The sequence below is a fragment of the Anomaloglossus baeobatrachus genome, chromosome 6, assembly GCF_048569485.1.
Source record: "Anomaloglossus baeobatrachus isolate aAnoBae1 chromosome 6, aAnoBae1.hap1, whole genome shotgun sequence".
In the NCBI taxonomy this organism is placed as follows: domain Eukaryota; kingdom Metazoa; phylum Chordata; class Amphibia; order Anura; family Aromobatidae; genus Anomaloglossus; species Anomaloglossus baeobatrachus.
The window spans coordinates 509,612,248-509,633,693 of record NC_134358.1 but is presented as its reverse complement, the minus strand read 5'-3'; positions in this window follow the sequence as shown (position 1 = coordinate 509,633,693).

The following is a 21,446-nucleotide window of genomic DNA, read 5'->3' as shown; positions in this document are numbered from 1 at the left end:
TTGCCAGCTAAAAGCAGCTAGTTACAGGCTGCTTGCTTTTAGCTGGCAAAACAGGATTCCAGGTCTTTTTTCACAATTCTTTTTAAAAAAAAAAAAAAATGTGCTCCGCTGTATTTTCACTGTCCAGCCCGATGCAAGCAAGCAACTGAGGGCTGTGCTTCTCAGCGGGATAAGGCTGAAGCATTCTCTGCCCCTCCCGCTGAGAAAAACAGTCCTCAGCTGCCCCTGAAAATTTCGGCTCCGTTGTGAAGCGCCATTCACAGGTGCTGTACCGAGGCTCATCCAGCTGCCCTGATGCATTGGCTGGCTGGGTAATAACGGGGTTAATGCCAGTTTTCTGCAAACTGGCACTAAGCCCGAGGTTCATAATGTCATGCCTGTGTAGACACGGCCATTATGAACCTCCGTTTGGTACTAAAGAAAAGAAAACACTTTTTTAAAAAATTTTATTTGAAAGAAAAACACACACACATCCCTGATTGCCATCTCCCTGAATCCCCCGACGATAATCCATGACAACTCCGAGCCGGGCTCCGATGTGCACCCGGCTGACCCGGGCACTGACGTCAGCCGGTGACAGCAGCCGTCAGTGTATTATTAAATGCTGCACAGCTCTTTTCCGGCAGCTGGGAACGTCTGATATCAGAGCCCTGGTCAGCTGACTTAATTCGAGTCTGATGGAGGAGGGGATGGAGTCCCAGCTGCAAGCCGCAGTAACACAGATTAGGAGAGGGGGAGATAAAGGAGATGTGAGCGATGAGACAGAAGCGGAGGGGGCTGGGGAGAGATGGATGCAGGGGACAGAAGAGGGAGGATCTCAGTGGGAAGATGAAGGTGACATGGACATGGAAGAGAGAGGGGAAGGAGGAGTTAGCAAGCAAAAGTTGCACAGTGGAGCAGCAGGAAGAGAAGGGAAAATAATCAAGCAACATGAGGGACCTAATCCTGAAAGACCTCACCAGAAGCTACATGCCAGAAACACTAATACCCCCTGTAAAGAAAACAAGAAGCAGCCAGGAACACCAATGTCTCAAGCATGCAAATTACAGCTGGCAGAGAGAGGTAAAAGCTCAGTGCAAAATAAGAAATATAAGACAATAGCACCACCTGGAGGCCAAAACAAGTACAACCAGGAGCTCAATATAGATTATAAAAAATTAGCTGAAGAAGTGACATCACATCTGTCAAAAGAGATCAAAGTGGTCATTGAGACAGCCATACAAACATCATTGGCTGCTATGCAAAAGCAGATAAACGTCCAGGCATCTAGATTGGCAGAAACGGAACAGAGAATATCTGATTCTGAAGAAACAATTTTGGCTATGCAAGGACAAATAGCAAGTCTAGTGAAGTCTAATGAATATCTGAAAGACAAGGCTGAAGACTTGGAGAATCGGTCGAGACGAAATAATTTACGTATAGTCGGGCTGCCAGAATCGGTCTCATTGGGGCAACTGGACAATATATGTGAGCTGGAGCTACCTCAGGTCTTAGGCATAAAGGCAAAATTCAGAGTAGAAAGGGCTCATAGAGTGGGACCACTGCGACAACAAGAGGCGAACAAGGGAGAGGAACAGAATCTCAACAAGAAAAACCCGGTGAGGGCTAGACAGGTGATAGTTAAATATCTAGATTACAAGCACAAGGAGGAAATACTGAGGGGGAGCGAAAGCGCCCGTTACATTACCAAGGCAATAGATTGCTGATTTTTGGAGATTACTCGGCTGAAGTGTCCAGAAGAAGAAAAGATTTTAGCAAAATTTGCACATTTCTATATAACAAAAAAATAAAATGTCAGCTGATGTACCCTGCTACACTAAAAGTTAAAAACCCCAATGGCTCGTTCGCTTACTACAAAGATTATAAAGAAGCAGAAAATGCTATCATGGCAGAGCCAGACAAGTCCCGGCCAGATGGACAGGGGAGAGGATCTAGTGAAGAAGGGAGCAACAGAAGAAGATTCTCCATGAGCCCAGGAAAAGATTTGGAACATCTCGGAGGGCAAATGCAAGTTGAGAGCAGAAAGGAGAGGAGAACAAGCCCAGGATTACAACAACCTACTCCTCGCACGGATCACAGAGACTAACTCTTGGGGAAGATTCAGGACAACTGAAATCAAATAGATCCCTTTCGTATTTTTTGTCAAGGAGAGAGGGGCGAGGGGTCGTGAGAGGTGGAAGGGGAGGTTATGTGCCAATTTTTGGGCCTCCTCCTTTGACTCCCTGCTCCACCTTCCCCCTTTTTTTTTTTTCTTTCCCCCTCTTCCCTTACCTCCTCTTTCCTTTGTCCAAGATCGGCATACAGACACAATTGAAGGGGATCTAATCTGAACGTCAGGATGGTTTCCAGGACTCAGAGCTAAGTTGTACCCGAATTTCCCTTTTTTTTTTTTTATTTTCTCTTCTTCTTAAGATTTTTTAACATATTGTCTCAATCTCCTCATATCATTCGGGGCGCGTTCATGATAGTCCAGGGATAAAATGTATACTTTAAGGGGGGGGGACTAGGGAGCTTAATGGTTTGGTCAGGAAAAGTGGAAGTCACTAACATGGCGAAAAGTGCCAAAAATTTCTTGATAGGGAAAACATGTTTCACAGTTACTTGTTTTTTGTTACTTTTGTTATACTTACAAGGTGGGGAAGGGAAGTGTCAACTTTGGGGGGCTAACAAGGTATTTAGTGATGATTGTCTCGTCTATCAGGAGGCTAGGGCCCACAGGAGAGGGACCAGCAAAAGCAGAATGCATTAGTAACCATGGTACAAATAATTACGTGGAACGTTAAAGGTCTGAGATCTCCTAACAAACGAGCAATGATATTGAGACACCTGAAAAGACTTAAAACAGACATTGCACTATTACAGGAAACGCACTTGGGGAAGGAGGATTTTCTCCGCATGAAGAAACACTGGGTGGGCACCGTATTCGGGGCGGAGGCACAAGGCAGGAAAGCGGGTACCATGATTCTTTTAAATAAACAACTAAGTCATGAAGTAGTGACACACGAGGCGGATGACAAGGGAAGGTGGCAACACTTAACAATCATTAGTCCAGCGGGCAAACTTAGATGTTTATAATGTTTACGGTCCAAACGCACAACAGAACTCCTTTCATGAAGGCATAAAGGCCAGATTACTAACAGAGGGGGGGACTAACCTAATAGTGGGAGGAAACTTTAACACAGTTCCAGACTCAGCGGAGGATAGGAGGAGGAGGGAGGAGGGAGTAGGAAACGTGGACAGGAGGTCAGACAATAGAGAGGTAACATTAGAAGATGTAGGATTGAAAGATATCTGGAGACTAACGCATCCGCATGATAGAGAATATACGCACTTTTCACACCCACATGATAGTTGGTCACGTATTGACCAGTTCTGGATATCTCAAGACCTAGTGAATGGAGTACAAAACTGTGAGATAGAGAACATGGTGATATCAGACCATAGTCCAGTGAGATTGGGCATCAGAGAAAAATTCAAGAGAGGTACAGATATCATGTGGAGATTTCCATCGTTTCTTCTTAGACAAGAAAACTCCCAAAAAATACTGCAAGAGTGGTGGGGAGAATTCATAGAAGACAACAAGGAACATAAAGGGACACCAGTGTTATATTGGGAAACGGCAAAGGCGGTACTGAGGGGTCGATTGATGGGGTATGCGGCCATGATCAAACGAAAAACGAATGAAAACTATAATGCCCTGAGTGAAGCAGTTCGGGTAGCTTACACTAAGTACTTGGCAAACAGATCTCCCACAGCTAAAGACAGATGGTTGGAGGCGAAAAGGGGATTTGACGATTGGGCCAAAAGGAAGGAACAATTATTCTGGTCGCACAAAGAAGCTGAGTTGCATAGATTCGGCAACAAGGCGGGGAGAATGTTGGCAAACCTGGCAAGGGGCAGCAGAAAGATGACAGTGATCCCCAAACTGAAAACAAAGGGGGGAGGGGTGACCACGGACCCTAAGGAAATTAATAAACTGCTGGGAGATTATTTTAGAAAATTATATGGGCCAGGAGATAATGACATGACTGAAGAGGCAGAATGGCTGAGACAAGCACACATGCCCAGGCTAAATAAGGAAGACTTGAGTGCCTTGAATGCACCTATTACAGTGGAGGAGGTAATGAGAACAATTGGGGACCTTAACACCAACAAGGCACCGGGACCTGATGGTTTTAATAGCGAATTTTACAAGGCTATGAAGGATCTGATTTCGCCAGATCTTACAGCTGTATTTAACGCATTCCTGGAAGGAGGGGAAATTCCCAAAAATTCTAATGTAGCATATATCAAACTACTCCCCAAGGGGACCAAAGATCTAGATGATCCCTCTAGCTATAGGCCCATATCACTTATAAACCAGGATTTAAAAATAATGTCCAAGATCATGGCTAACAGATTGGCCATGATTCTACCTAGGATCATTACAGAACACCAGGTGGGGTTTATTAAAGGGAGAAATGCTGTCACTATCATTCGGAGGACAATTCTAGTGTTAGACGCAGTGAGATTAGAGTGCACTGGGAAAGGGGCAAAACCAGCCCTAGTTACTCTTGACGCTGAAAAAGCGTTCGATAATGTAAACTGGAGCTGGTTAGACAAGGTAATGGAGGCCATAGGATTAGTAGGTAAAATGAGACTTTATATCAGAACACTATATGCCAACTCGGGAGCTAGGATACACACTCCGGGCTTTCTATCAGACGTGTTCCCTTTGATGAAGGGAACAAGACAAGGTTGCCCGCTATCTCCCCTCCTATTCAACCTGGCATTTGAACCTTTATCAAGAATTTTACAGGGACAGAACAGCTTTAACCCCTTAACGACCTTTGACGTACTGAGTACGTCATGGTGACATGGTGCTAAACGACTTATGACGTACTCAGTACGTCATGGCGAAATCGCGGTCCCGGAGCCCCGGGGAGTGAAATTTGTTTAATTAAACGGTAGATTCGGGAAGGAGGGGACCTCTGCCTGACCTCAGGAGGGGTGGTGCCTCCTCCCCGAACCTACAGAGGCTGTGATTGGCTGACGAACGCCGCTCAGCCAATTACAGCCACTGTAATGTTCCAGCCATTGAAAATGGCTGGAACATTGAAATCCAGCCCTGATCAGTGCTGCTGTAGCACTGGCCATTGGCTGGAGCTGGGTGATCGATGCTTCACCCGCCCCCAGCTCTGATTGGAGAGACCGGTCTTGTGACCGCTCTCTCCAATCAATGTGGATCTGCGGCCTGTGACCGTCCCTGGAAGCCGAGGAGAGCGGTAAGTTGCTCTCCCCGCCGCCCGCCCCTGACCCCGATCGCCCCGCCGCTGCTCCCGATCCACCGCTGTCCCCGCCGCTGTCTCCGATCGCCCCGCCGCTGCTCCCGATCCACCGCTGTCCCCGCCGCCACGCTCCTGATCCACCGCTGTCCCCGGCGCCATGCTCCCGCTCCACCGCTGTCCCCGCCGCTGCTCCCGATGCACCGCTGTCCCCGCCGCTGCTCCCGATGCACCGCTGTCCCCGCCGCTGCTCCCGATGCACCGCTGTCCCCGCCGCTGCTCCCGATGCACCGCTGTCCCCGCCGCTGCTCCCGATGCACCGCTGTCCCCGCCGCTGCTCCCGATGCACCGCTGTCCCCGATGCACCGCTGTCCCCGCCGCTGCTCCCGATGCACCGCTGTCCCCGACGCCACGCTCCCGATGCACCGCTGTCCCCGCCGCTGCTCCCGATGCACCGCTGTCCCCGCCGCTGCTCCCGATGCACCGCTGTCCCCGATGCACCGCTGTCCCCGCCGCTGCTCCCGATGCACCGCTGTCCCCGGCGCCACGCTCCCGATCCACCGCTGTCCCCGGCGCCATGCTCCCGATCCACCGTTGTCTCCGCCGCCGCTCCCGATCCACCGCTGTCCCCGACGCCACGCTCCCGATCCACCGTTGTCCCCGGCGCCATGCTCCCGCTCCACCGCTGTCTCCGCCGCCGCTCCCGATCCACCGCTGTCCCCGGCGCCATGCTCCCGCTCCACCGCTGTCCCCGCCGCCGCTCCCGCTCCACCGCTGTCCCCGGCGCCATGCTCCCGCTCCACCGCTGTCCCCGCCGCCGCTCCCGATCCACCGCTGTACCCGCCGCCATGCTCGCCACTGTCCCCGCCGCCGTCGCACCCACCTTTTTCAGCAGCTGCTGCCCCCGGATCGGCCGCCACTGTTCCCGATTGGCGGCCGCCGCCGCCTCCTCCTTCATCGGCTGCCCCTTCTCCATCGCCACATCTCCTATCCCTGCATGTGCTGCAAGCCACCCTCCCCCCACGTGGGGGGAGGGTGGCTTGCAGCACATGTGGGGGGAGGGTGGCTGGCTTGCAGCACATGTGGGGGGAGGGTGGCTGGCTTGCAGCACATGTGCTGCAAGCCACCCTCCCCCCACATGTGCTGCAAGCTACCCTCCCCCCACATGTGCTGCAAGCCACCCTCCCCCTACATGTGCTGCAAGCCACCCTCCCCCCCCCCCCGGGGCCCCCCCTCCTCCATGTGCCATCTCTCTCTCCCATCAGACTCTGCCCCCCTCCCCAATCTGCTGCCTGCTCTCTCCCATTTTCCATCTACTGCCCCCTCTCACCCTCCTCGATCTGTTGCCTCCTTCATCTGCTGCCTCTTCTGTCTGCTGTGATCCTGCTGCCTAGATCCATCCTGTAAGGTAGGTATCCCCATCTCACCTCCCCCCCCATCCTCTGCCGCTCCTCCATCCGCTGCGCCATTTCCCATCCATCCGCTGCGCCATTTCCCATCATCCATCCGCTGCGCCCTTTCCCATCCTCTGCCGCTCCTCCACCCGCTGCGCCCTTTCCCATCTTCCATCCGCTGTGCTCTTTCTCATCTGCCGCCCCGCCCATTCGCATCGCATTATCCAGCGCAGTTGCTCGCTTCCAGACTGCAGTGGATGATGCGATGCGAGACTCGTGCATTGCTCTCACGTTTGGCACTGGTCTTAGTGGCAGGCGCTCATTTTTTTTTTTTTTACTGATGTCTGTAATTTTTATTTTGCCAAACTAATTTTTTTTGTATGGGGGGGGTCTAGTTTCCAAAATGGGATCACATGTGGGGGAGCTCCATTGTTTAGGCACCTCAGGGGGTCTCCAAATGAAACATGGCGTCTGCTAATAATTCCAATCAATTTTACTGTGAAATGGCGCTCCTTCTCTTCTGAGCCCCGCCGTACGCCCAAACAATTGATTTCCACCATATACTTCGGAAATACCTAGGGTTGACACAGGTTTTAATGACTTACCAAAGAGCAGTTTGGAATTTTAAGTTGGGGCAATATCCCCTATTATGTTTTATTCTGTCAGAGGAATGTTCTTCTTTTGTAACCATGAAGGTCTTTGTTATGTTTATAAAAATTGAAAAAATTTAATAAAAACATTTGGAAAAAAAACCAACATATAATTCTAAATATAATTTGCAAACAAAGGATTTTACTTTTGTTCTATTCTTCTTAAACCAAAATTTGCCTTACTTCTGGACCTACCTCTACACAGCTGCCTCCTCTTCCTCCAGGTTTCAGCTTATTCTATTTTACAAAGCATTACATAAAAAGATACATAGCTTATTTTATTACTTATTGACTGATATATCCTCCTACACAAAGAAAATACAAGCATGTTAGGCTATTATTGAAGTTTTGATGCAATCGAGACTGGTTAGTTAGAAATCTTTGTGCTCCGTCCAACTCATCTCTTCCAGTTGGCCGCCATTGTGAAGTTTATAAGTCCAATATACTTCACCTCTTTCTACACAAGTGCAGACATCCTCAGCTATGCTAAATTATTTCTCAGTGTTTTTCTTCACCATAGCTGATATATGAGGTGACAACAAAGAATTGGTGTAAATAAATAAGCTACATTCCCATTGACTAAGCTCACAAATGGCCGACCACCGTATTTAAAGAGCTTAAATTTAAAATATTCTTGCTTTGTAACAGGAAATGTATAACCCTGCTTCGTGTACGTCCTATTGTCCTGCTTCTCTTGTGATAGCACATCATAGATGTTTCTCCGACAAGCCGCTTGTACTTCCTGCGCTATTCTCCATCCTCTTCCAGCCTCATTCTTCATTTGTTGATTGTGCTCCTGAATGTTCCATCACTCTATATAATAACCTAACCTAAGGAACATCTCTCTTATTTTCTTATTCTCTCCTCATTCAATCCACAATATTAACCCTCTGGTTTCTTATCTCTTACAATAAATTTTTGATCCCTGTTATTCTTTTTTTTTTTTTTTGGTACAAACAGCTGCAGACTGTCTTTGAATATTAAGAGGAACAGTTCTGGGTGCATATTGCTAATCCCTGCCTAGCTGTCCCTGTATCTGGTAGCATAGATAAAGAGATCTTTAGAAAAAGTAATTCTAAAGATCTTATATCATATGCTAATGAGCACAGGGACTATTCCCAAGGGTGTTATATCCCCTGACTAGTCCGCCCGCTACTCATGTTAGTATGCCCACAGGGGTGTACTAACATACTATTCAATGCAGCTGCACCAGTGGTGCCGTGCGTACCTGTGTTCGCGCGTCTGAATGCTGCGCACTTCCGGTCATGTACAGTATGAAGCCGGGTGTACGCGTCCTGGCTTCAGACAGGTCTAGTGTGCATGACCAGAAGTGCCGGGACATTCAGCTCAGCGTTCAAAGGTATGCGAGGCACCATGATGCTGCATTGAATAGTATATTAGTACACCCCTGTGGGCATACTAACATGATTAGAGGGCAGACTAATCGGGGATTATAACACTCTTGGGACTAGTCCCCACGCTCATTAGCATATGAAATGAGATCTTTAGAAATACTTTTTCTACAGATCTCTTCATCTATGGTACTAAAAACAGGGACAGTTAGGCAGGGATTAGCAATATGTACCCAGAACTGCTTGTGGTTCTGGGTGCATATTGCACCTGACAGGTTCCCTTTAATTAAAGGAACCCAACCACCAGGATTTTGCTACAGGAAGTAGAGGCAGTGCCATACTGGCACTAGGATGCTGAATCCAGGCATACCTTTTGTTGAAAGATCAGATGCTTCATTGCTGAAATATCATTAATCAAATTTGCAGAAATGCACTGCACTTTGATTGACATGTGCATCAGGGGCGGCCCTTTATCGGTCGGGTCCTCGGTGTATATTCCTCCTCCTGCGTCTTGTATTGCATGTCCCCTTTTCTTTATTTAAATATCGCACCACGCCGCCATTGCTGCTGTTGGCATGCAATACAAGAAGCAGGAAAATGAATACACATGGAAGACCTGACCCACAAAGGCCCATCCGCAATGCATACGTCAATCAAAGTGCAGTGCATTTCTGCAACTTTGATTAAAGATATTTCATTTTTACCTAATTGTGGGTAAACCACTTTATTTCAAGCATGTGATGATCGTTCAAATTAACCTCTAGCAAGGAACAAGTGTGGGCAATATGAAAATCACACCTGAAACCAGATAAAAAGGGGAGAGTTGTCTCAAGCTTTGCATTGTGTGTCTGTGTGTGCCATACTAAGCATGAAGAACAGAAAGAGGAGAAGAGAACTGTCTAAGAACTTGACAACAAAAATTGTTGAAAAATATCCACAATCTCAAAGTTACGAGTCCATCTCTTGAGATTTTGATGTTCTTTTGTCCACAGTGCGCAACATAATCAAGAAGTTTACAAGCCATGACACTATAGCTAATGTCCCTGGACATGGACAGATGAGAAAAATGGATGAAGTGAATTTAAGTCAATAGGAGGCGGATGTGCAGTACCCTATCAGATGATGGGACAGCTCCAGAACTGGACATGTGCAGGGTTTTTATTTATTTATTTAAATATTTTTTTAAAAAATGGTGTGGAGTCCCCATAACCAGCCAAGTTAAAGAAGACATCTGGGGGCTGATATTATCAGGCTGGGAAGGCCCATTGTTATTTGCCCCTTCCCAGCCTAAAATAGTAGCCCGCAGCTTCCCAGAAGTGGTATATCTATTATATGCGCAAATTTTGGCACTTTGCCTGGCTCCTCCCAATTCTGTCTGCTGCTGACTGTAAGTGATCTTTGAAGCATCATTCTGAGAATGAGGCTCCATAGGTCACTCATAGTAACATCACGTGCTGAATTTCTCACAACAGTGAGAGGTTTCGGGTCTGCTGCTGTCCGGAAGTAACCTATGGAGCCTCGTTCTCAGGATTCGATGGGCATTGTGGGACATTACACCATTCAACTACATCAGAACTTCAAGGATTTCTTTTTAATTAATAAATTGGGGAACAAGGGAGTGTGGGGAGTCTTTATTCACCATTGGATTATGTTGAAACTTTGAGGATTTTTTTAATTAACATATTGGTGAACAAGGGAGTTTGGAGGGTTCTTTATTCAAAGAAACTATTTTTTTCCTGTGTGTAAGTGTTTTTTAACTGTACACTAACCGGGTTAGTAATGGGAGTGTCTTTTATACATCTCTCGATTACTAACCTCTGGGATTGATGTTAGCTGTCAATTCACAGCTGACATCAACCCAGAAGTATTACCCTGATTGCTACCACACAAGGGCAATCGGGAAGAGTCGGGCAAAGCCAAAATTGGTGCATCTGCTGGATGCACCACTTCTGGAGGCGGCTGCAGGCTGCTATTTTGAGGCTGGGAAGGCCTATGGTTATTTTTCACTTGCCAGCTGTCTGCTTTAACTGCGCTAGTTATCAAAAATAGAGCGAACGTCATGTAATTTTTTTTATTCCCTATCCACATTTGTTTGCAGGGAAATTGTCCTGCTTTTGCCACCATTTTGATTGCTTTTGCAGTCTCCTAGCCCTTACTATGACCATTTTACAGCAATTTTACAGCATCAAAGTTCAGGTTCGGGGTCCGGGATCAAGTTCGGGTCAAGTCCAGGTCACGAACTGAACTTTTAGCTAAAGTCCGGACATACTCGGCAAACCTGAACGTTCACAGGTCTGTTCATCCCTAAAGACCACTTCATATTTACCGATTGTAATTCTGACCGCTCATTATTTATAATTGCCACATAGGTTTTTAGGGCACCTTTATACCTTGCAGGCCTGATATCTACTTGTTGCCTGCACCCAGCTATTAAGTCTTAAAACATCTGATTTAAACAACAATAGTGACATTGCCACCAAAGGCAGATACAATGACATTTATCTGTGGCTAACAGTGCACAAAGGGTCTCTGGCTGATACATTTAGGGGGAGATCTGTGACTGCCATCTTTATTTTGGGGGGACCTGGCTGGCATACAGTGTTATAAAGGTATCTAAGGGGAAACATTTCTCTTGGTGGAGAGGGCACAGGTAGTGCAAGCAGATGTATAGTCCATGCTATGTTCCTCTGGGAATCTAAATGTGCAAATAGTCTTTTCACAGAGGAAGAGGATTGGAACGCTAGTGCCACCTATTGGAAGTAGCCACCCTAAAATTTCCCCAGAGTAGCATTGCATTGCCTAGAAGTCTTCCTATGCCAGCTCGGGCTTGCACTCTCCACTAAGAGAAACGTCCCCTCTTAATCACTAGCCAGAAACTGCTCCCCCAGCCAAATCAGATCCCCTGCTTTGCACTGAAGAGTGGCAAATACCTTTAAACACATTCTGCAAATGGAATGTCTGGTTGGATTTTTATCCCGTCATGTGACAAAGCTTGGTAATGGGAACATGCAAGCAGTTCAAGTCCTCTTCCTCTCCGAAGAAGCTTTCTACAAAAAGCTATCTAAGAAACAATCAAGCCAGAGGCTTCATGTTTTTCCAGTTTCTGTTGTGTGAAAGCTAAAAAAAAGTTGATTCCAGGCAAACATTTTTCTAATATATTTTTCGCTCCACAGTTTAGTTTTCATTGCCCCAGTTTAAATCTGGATTTGTAGACAGAATGTAGTAACGCTGAGAATTCTACTAAAATGTGACTGTGAATGTAGCTGTAGTCGCAAATGACTAAGAGCCATGAACAGAAGAAGGAGGCAAATCTTTAATTAATTGTCAGATTTGATTATTCAACTTTAATACCTCTCCCATTCCTGCATCCAGCTCCCTACTGGCCTTTTCACCCACACTTTGCTTCAGGTGGATGAAGAGAAGCTTCTGTCCAGTAAAATTCAAGTTCATTTTAGCTTTTGCAAACCAGCCATCTGGATACAATAATTCATGCCAAAGTCTGTAAGATAGGAGGTGGCAAGTTCAAAGTGTTTGTGCAGACAGGATTATTTAGTGTCTGTGCCAGCAATAATGTATTAAAGTAGACGTGAATCCAACACCTGTAATTCCCGGGGTTTGCGATAATGCAGCAAGTGCAGATTATCGGGTATGTAAGCACATCCAGCTGGTGCTTGTGTCCAGTTATCAGGAATCACGTCAAGGGGCTGAAGTTTATTAAGCATTATTGTTCTATTAAGAAGACACACAACAGCTGGTAAGGGACATTTTGAAAAGAGGATAAAAGGTGCCTCGCGGGCAGGGTCCTCTCTCCTCCTGTACCAGTCTGTTTTGTACTGTTAATGATTGTTGTATGTATACCCTCTTTCACTTGTAAAGCGCCATGGAATAAATGGCGCTATAATAATAAATAATAATAATATTATACACCATTCTAGTGCAAAATTTTATCAATATGGTATTCTTTCCAAAAATCCAAAAAAGTACTCAGCAATACACAATTGTACCATTCCTAAGTCGTCATTTGTTGCACTTTTACCACTAAAGAACATAGAAACTTGACCACTGATGGAATCTACACCGCTTAAAACAACATCAACGAGCACTACAATATTTTATAAGAAGCATATAGTTACTTTAGCCAAAGGCAATTAAGCGGTCCCATGTTAAGGACTTTTTACCATCTGTGTCCTTAGCACAGATATATAAAAATGTGTAATATGTATGTAATGTATTTGTATATGTTTGTAATGTGTTTATATTGTGTACGTAGGTGTGTAATGTGTATGATTAAGCCTGGATCATGTGTATAATGCGGATGAATATGTGTTTTATGTGTGTAATGTGTATGGATATAGTTTGTATACTGTAATGCTCTTACACGTGGTGAGTGCATTCAGACCAACAGATATCTGACACAACAAAAACACACCTCAACAACACCACAAACAAGGGAGACACTGGAAATATATTAACAACAGTGGACCCTGGTGCTAGTGAGTGGTTAGATGCGACACCTCCTGTCCTTATCTGGTGCTTACCCTGCACTCCTAGCCAGACCCTATACAGGTTCCTTACCTGTCACCGAGCAGGAAAACCTGAAGCCCTGAAAAATCCCTACCACAAGCCTGGATAGAGAGTGGGAGATAAAGTACACTTGACCCACCGCTGCACTAATACAATAGAAGAGTACGTGAGACAAACGGGAATAACAACCGAAATGGAGAAGATACGTCTCCAGATGAATCAACAGCAGCTCCTTCCACCAAGGTGGCCAGCATACAATTGGTTTTCTATAAACAGCAAAGATTGCTGGGAAACCTTTCTACTTAAACACAAAGGGGTATGACTAAAGAGCAGCTGCAGCTGACCTGCACTGCAGGAAAGCTGCTAGCAGCAAAACATTATGGTATCAGCTGTGGAGGAAAAGCGTAATAGGGTCTTACCAACGATAATGTGAGTAAAATGAGGGTAAAAATACTCACCTATAGGAGTTGTGCCAGTCACAACCCCTTTGATCGCATGTAGTCTCCTGGTAGAAAGCTGCAGCCCCGAGTGGAGTATATGGATAAATAGGAGGAAGAAGTCCAGTTTAAATGCTGCGCTATTCTAGGCTCTGCCTATCTGCCTAGTTGAGATATGCCATGAAGGGGCAACTGGGCAGATATACAAATGGCCATTTATATATGCTAAATATCTCATTTTTCTCAGATTTTCCTTAGCAGTAATGCAGGTCCATGTTCACACATTCATGGTATCCATACTTTAGCATTATCAGAGTGCAAACTGTCTTTTTGTATTTTATGTCATGTTCAGTTATGCACCTGTTCACACGTCAGGTCGAGGAGTGCAGTCAGTCTTTTTTGTCTAGGTGAAAGAGACAGAGACAGACGGTGAAAGAAACAGACAGAGACAGATGGGGAAAGAGACAGACTTGGAAAGAGACAGACCTTGAAAGAGACAGAAAGAGACAGACCTGGAAAGAGACAGACCTGGAAAGAGACTGACCTGGAAAGAGACAGAAAGAGACAGACCTGGAAAGAGACAGACCTGGAAAGAGACAGACCTGGAAAGAGACTGACCTGGAAAGAGACAGAAAGAGACAGACCTGGAAAGAGACAGACCTGGAAAGAGACAGACCTGGAAAGAAACTGACCTGGAAAGAGACTGACCTGGAAAGAGACAGATGGGGAAAGAGACAGACATACATTTAGACAGGGACAGAGACAGGCAGACAGGGAAGGAGGAGACAGCCAGAGAGACAGACAAAGATAGATGGGGAAAGACACAGACCTTGAGAAAGACAGACGGGGAAAAGAGACAGAGAAATAGAGACAGACAAGGAAAGAGACAGACAGAGACAGGCAGACAGGGAAAGAGACAGACAGGAAAAGACACAGACAAAGATTCGGGGAAACAGACGGGAAAAGAGACAGACCTGGGAAAGAGACAGACCTAGAAAGAGACAGATGGGGAAAGAAACAGAGAGATAGAGACAGACAAAAAAAAGAGAAAGAAAGAGACAGGCAGACGGGGAAAGAGACAGACGGGGAAAGAGACAGACCTGGAAAGAGACAGACGGAGCACATTACTTGGCCAATTTAGTTAAATCTGTGTGGAATATCTGTGGTGTTGAAATATATGTTGTGAAATGCTTCTATTAGCTTAGTTTTTGCCTTTTAATAATTAAATTTCTATCTATTTGTTTTGTGGCTTTTGTGTGCAGAATACATTTTTGTTAATACATTCTATTTTGTTAACAACAGTTATTAATCCGGGCGAAGCCGGGTAGTACAGCTAGTAGCTCACAAAAGTGGAGTTTCACATTTATTTTGCCTCTCATGATTTCTTATAACGATGCGTTGTTGTCAAATAATCCGGCACACGGAGGCGGTTCCTTTATGTGAATGAGGAGAGGCAGCTCTGCACTGAGCACTACAGTCTGGCTACCGATGTGACCACTATTCTTGAAATATGCTCTGCCATATGCTTATTTCGTTTGGGCAGAGCTTCAACTGCATCGGGATTGTATTTATTACCATAAATATTGCTGCTTTTGCACACATTTTAGAGAAATCCATTTGGGATCCAAAAGAGCTGAGTTTTTATGGGGGTTATCTGAGCTTAATGATACAGTTCACCAAATAGAGCCGAGCTGCCCATCACTAACTTGTGATCTGGTATGTTTCGGGATGCCTGTGTTACTACTGGGCTCCCACTAGGAGGAACCATCTGGCCAGTGTGTACTACTTGTGTTATTATGAAACTTGTCAGCATTATTAGCAGAAAAAGTAAGGTTTATTCCCACACAACGTCCATAGAATTACCGTCACAGAAGTTCCAACTAAAGCCGCGTGAGACAGACGATATTTGCTAATTATTCCCCCTAAATTTTTTTTGTAGTAGTCGCAATAGGTGTGGGGTAAAGTGATATTGATTCAGGATTGTGAAAGGTGTGCTCCCATCCCCCTCCATTTTCATGAGATTTACAAGCACTCCAACCTTTCCTAGATACATTCAGGATGCTATTAGTTTTCTATATTGGTCAGTAATAAATCATGCTATAGATAGGTACTAAGTATAAATAATATAATACTCAGCAATGTCTCATTAAATAATGAGCCTCCACTAACAAACCAATGTCAGCTCTACCGGCACAAATAAATTACATTATAAGAGATACATAAAAATAAATAAATGTAACTACCGTAGTTATTGTAATTTGTATTACGTTCAGATAAAAAGATATATTTTTTAAAAAAATGTAAGTGGCCTCTATAAGTATAGAGATAATACACACAGTGATGTCACAGTACAGAGATAATACACACAGTGATGTCACAGTACAGGGATAATACACACAGTGATGTCACAGTACAGAGATAATACACACAGTGATGTCACAGTACAGAGATAATACACACAGTGATGTCACAGTACAGAGATAATACACACAGTGATGTCACAGTACAGAGATAATACACACAGTGATGTCACAGTACAGGGATAATACACACAGTGATGTCACAGTACAGGGATAATACACACAGTGATGTCACAGTACAGGGGTAATACACACAGTGATGTCACAGTACAGGGATAATACACACAGTGATGTCACAGTACAGAGATAATACACACAGTGATGTCACAGTACAGGGATAATACACACAGTGATGTCACAGTACAGAGATAATACACACAGTGATGTCACAGTACAGGGATAATACACAGTGATGTCACAGGACAGGGATAATAGACACAGTGATGTCACAGTACAGGGATAATACACACAGTGATGTCACAGTACAGAGATAATACACACAGTGATGTCACAGTACAGGGAAAATACACACAGTGATGTCACAGTACAGGGATAATACACACAGTGATGTCACAGTACAGGGATAATACACACAGTGATGTCACAGTACAGGGGTAATACACACAGTGATGTCACAGTACAGAGATAATACACACAGTGATGTCACAGTACAGGGGTAATACACACAGTGATGTCACAGTACAGGGGTAATACACACAGTGATGTCACAGTACAGGGATAATACACACAGTGATGTCACAGTACAGGGATAATAGACACAGTGATGTCACAGTACAGGGGTAATACACACAGTGATGTCACAGTACAGAGATAATACACACAGTGATGTCACAGTACAGGGGTAATACACACAGTGATGTCACAGTACAGGGGTAAAACACAGTGATGTCACAGTACAGGGGTAATACACACAGTGATGTCACAGTACAGGGGTAATACACACAGTGATGTCACAGTACAGAGATAATAGACACAGTGATGTCACAGTACAGGGATAATACACACAGTGATGTGACAGTACAAGGATAATAGACACAGTGATGTCACAGTGCAGGGATAATAGACACAGTGATGTGACAGTACAGGGATAATAGACACAGGGATGTCACAGTACAGGTGTAATACACAGTGATGTCACAGTACAGGGATAATACACACAGTGATGTCACAGTACAGGGATAATACACACAGTGATGTCACAGTACAGAGATAATAACCACAGTGATGCCACAGTACAGGGATAATAGACACAGTGATGTGACAGTACAGGGATAATAGACACAGGGATGTCACAGTACAGGTGTAATACACAGTGATGTCACAGTACAGGGATAATACACACAGTGATCTCACAATACAGAGATAATACACACAATGATGTCACAGTATAGGAATAATACACACAGAGATGTCACAGTACAGAGATAATACACACAGTGATCTCACAATACGAAGATAATACACACAATGATGTCACAGTACAGGAATAATACACACAGTGATGTCACAGTAGAGGGATAATACACACAAATGTCACAGTACAGGGGTAATAGACAGTGATGTCACAGTACAGGGTTAATACACTGTGATGTCACAGTACAGGGGTAATAGACACATGGATGTCAGTACAGGGGTAATACACAGTGATGTCACAGTACAGGAATAATACACACAGTGATGTCACAGTATACAGATAATACACACAGTGATGTCACAGTACAGGGATAATACACACAGAGATGTCACAGAACAGAGATAATACACACAGTGATGTCACAGTACAGGGATAATACACACAGTGATCTCACAATACAGAGATAATACACACAATGATAATACACAGTGATGTCACAGTACAGGGATAATACACACAGAAATAACACAGTACAGGGATAATACTCAGAGATATCACAGTACAGGGGTAATATACACAGTGATGTTACAGTACATGGATAATACACACCGAGATGTCACAGTACAGGGGTAATACACACAGTGATGTCACAGTACAGGGATAATAAACACAGTGATGGCACACTACAGGGATAAGTATACAAATAGCCTCTTCATAATGAAGAGTATTTGAACTCTGGCACCATCTATTTGATTTAACAATCCTAAAAGTTAATGTTATTGACCCTTTAACAAGCCTTGCCACATGACTTAGGATAAGAAACCAAACCAAAAACTCCATTTGCATTTGTATTTCAGGATAATTAAAAGACATTTGCAGACATGTACAAGGGGGAAATGTTCTCCTGTGGAGAGAGACATGCCAGTGTAAGGATACTTATAGCTTACTAGAAGGTGGCCCGATTCTAACGCATCAGATATTCTAGAATTGACGACTTGTGTAGTTAACCCTAGAACGCATACCTGGGGCCTCGCAGGCCTGCTAGGTCATTTGTTTTCTATGGTAGATTGTTATGCTTGCGCATTCTAGGGTTAATGTATGATTTTTGTTATATATATAGAGGTTGTTGTGTGTAGTTGCCAAGTGTTTGTGTAGGGCGCTGTAAATGTTCTGGGTATTGTCTGGGTGTGGCGGTATGTGAGAGCGGTATTGTTTGTGTGTTGCAGTGTGTGGGTTGCGTTGTTTGTGGAGCGCTGTGTGTCTGCAGCGTTCTGTGTGTGTGGTGTTGTGTGTGTTGCGTTGTTTGTGGAGCGCTGTGTGTCTGCAGTGTTGTCTGTGTGTGGTGCTGTGTGTGTTGCGCGGTTTGTGTGGGTGTGGCTGTGGGGTGCGTGTATGTGTTTTGGGGGGAGGTATTTTTTGTGCAATGTGTGTGTTGCGCGGTATGTGCGTATATTTGTGTATGCCGCGGTGTTTGTGTGTTGGGTGTTGGGTGTGCGGCGTTGTCTGTGTGTGTGTGGGTGTCTGTGTAGGGCGGTGTTTGTGGTTCCCAGTGTGTGTGTGGTGTGTTGTGCGGTGCGCGTGTGGCGGTGTGTGTGTGTGTTTTGGGGTGAGGTGTGCACCCCCATTGTGCTCCATCCCCCATGCTGCACACCCCCATCGTGCTCCATCCCCCATGCTGCGCACCCCCCATCGTGCTCCATCCCCCATGCTGCGCACCCCCCATCATGCTCCATCCCCCATGCTGCGCACCCCCCATCGTGCTCCATCCCCAATGCTGCGCACCCCCCATCGTGCTCCATCCCCCATGCTGCGCACTCCCCATCGTGCTCCATCCCCCATGCTGCGCACCCCCATCGTGCTCCATCCCCCATGCTGCGCACCCCCCATCGTGCTCCATCCCCCATGCTGCGCACCCCCCATCGTGCTCCATCCCCCAAGCTGCGCACTCCCCATCGTGCTCCATCCCCATGCTGCACACCCCCCATCGTGCTCCATCCCCCATGCTGCGCACCCCCCATCGTGCTCCTTCCCCCATGCTGCGCACCCCCCATCGTGCTCCATCCCCCATGCTGCGCAACCCCCATCGTGCTCCATCCCCCATGCTGCGCACCCCCCATCGTGCTCCATCCGCCATGCTGCACCCCCCATCGTGCTCCATCCCCCATGCTGCGCACTCCCCATCGTGCTCCACAGTCACACATCAGACAGTATACACGCACACATCTGATCGCATACACTCACACCCCACTTCTCCCTGTGCCCCCCGGTGGGCGGTCCCAGCAGCTGTGCTACACGCCGTGCTCCTCTGCCTTCTGCCGACACTCACAGATCGATCGCATACACTCACACATCAGAACACACGCACACATCCGATCGCATACACGCACACATCCAATCGCATACACGCACACATCCAATCGCATACACGCACACATCCAATCGCATACACGCACACATCCGATCGCATACACACACACACACACACACACACTGACGATATCGCACATACGCGCTCACACACTCACAACATCCGGAGATACCACATGCTTTCGGCCATGTGATCCTCCGGTAGGTCCTGGAAGGTCACTGCACGAACAGTATCGCCGCCGAGAAGTAAGCGATATCGCCGGATGTTGTGAGTGTGTGGATGCGATCTGATGTGTGTGAGGTGTGTGTGAAAGTGAGTGAGCGTGATCTGATGTGTGTGTGTCTGTTCTTATGTGTGTGCTTATGTGTGTGTTCCGCCGCTGCAGGACCTTGATGCTCTCACCTGCTCCTGGTCGGCATCTGGTGAGTATGACTGCGGGGTCTTCTTTCTTCTGTCTTCTGGGAGTGCCCGCTGCCTATAATGAAGTGTCTTGCAGTGTCTTTAACTCTTTCACCGCTGCATGACACTCCATTATTGACCGCAGCGTATGCCGGCTCCCTGCACATGTGTACCGGGAGCCGGTGTACGCTGGTAACCATGATACACATCGGGTAACTAAGGGAAGCGATTCCTATAGTTACGCGATGTTTATCATGGTTACCAGCGTATACCGGCTCCGTCACGATCCCAGCATCGCAAGGTTATGTCTGGGCTGGGGGAGTCGGGGCTTTGTTTGAATTTGGGGGAAGGGGCATGGCCGAGCGGTCGATGCGTGCGGAGGGTCGGGGCGAGCGGCCAATCCATGCGGGGGACGGGGCCAGGCCGAGGCGAGCGGCCAATCCGTGGGGATGGGCGGGGCCAGGCCGAACCCGGCAGCCAATCCGAAAGTTGTCACTGTAACGACACAATTTTGGAGCAAGACAGACAGACAGACAGACAGAATAAGGCAATTATATATATAGATAGGACATGCAATATTCCTCTTATAGAATTATATTAAAAACAGGTTACATAGATATCAGGTCTGATCTTCGCATTTCGAGCTATTGTCACTCTTAATCATGACTGGTCATGATTAAGAGCGACAGAAGCTCGAAACGCCTAAACCGGACCTAGTATTTTAACACGCTGTATTTAATTAAATATATGTGATGATTTAATCTAGCCATCATTTTGCAGATGCTGGTTTTCAATACGATTTTGTGGATCCAGCGCCTTTGGCTATGAAACAACCTCATATCATCAGGTTTCCTCCACCAAATGTGACAGTTCCTTCAATTTCCCAGTCTGTTAGCTACTTTTTCCCTTGTTTCTTCCAGACCCATTTGCCCCATCAGAGCCTAGTCTATTGACTCTCATTTCATCACTCTAAATCACCCGTTTCCAAACTTCTACTTTCCATACATTTTTGCAAACTCAAGCTGATGCTTCTAATAATGATATTGAACTTGAGGCTTATTTTCGGGCCACTATTCCAGACTTGTGTAACTTGTATCGCACAGTGCTATGAATGTCTGTGATTTCATAATTATGAAGCATACAAGTCACCTCCAATGCCGTGTTTTTCGCGCTAATGTGACGCCCCTGGCCTATCGGGTCGTCACAGGTTATTGCACAATCTGCCCTCCCATGCAGTATCCACCTCCTTCTTGGTTTAGGGTCCCCAACTACTCGGTGTTGCCTACATCAGCTAATCAAATCCTAGATACACTCTGCACTACA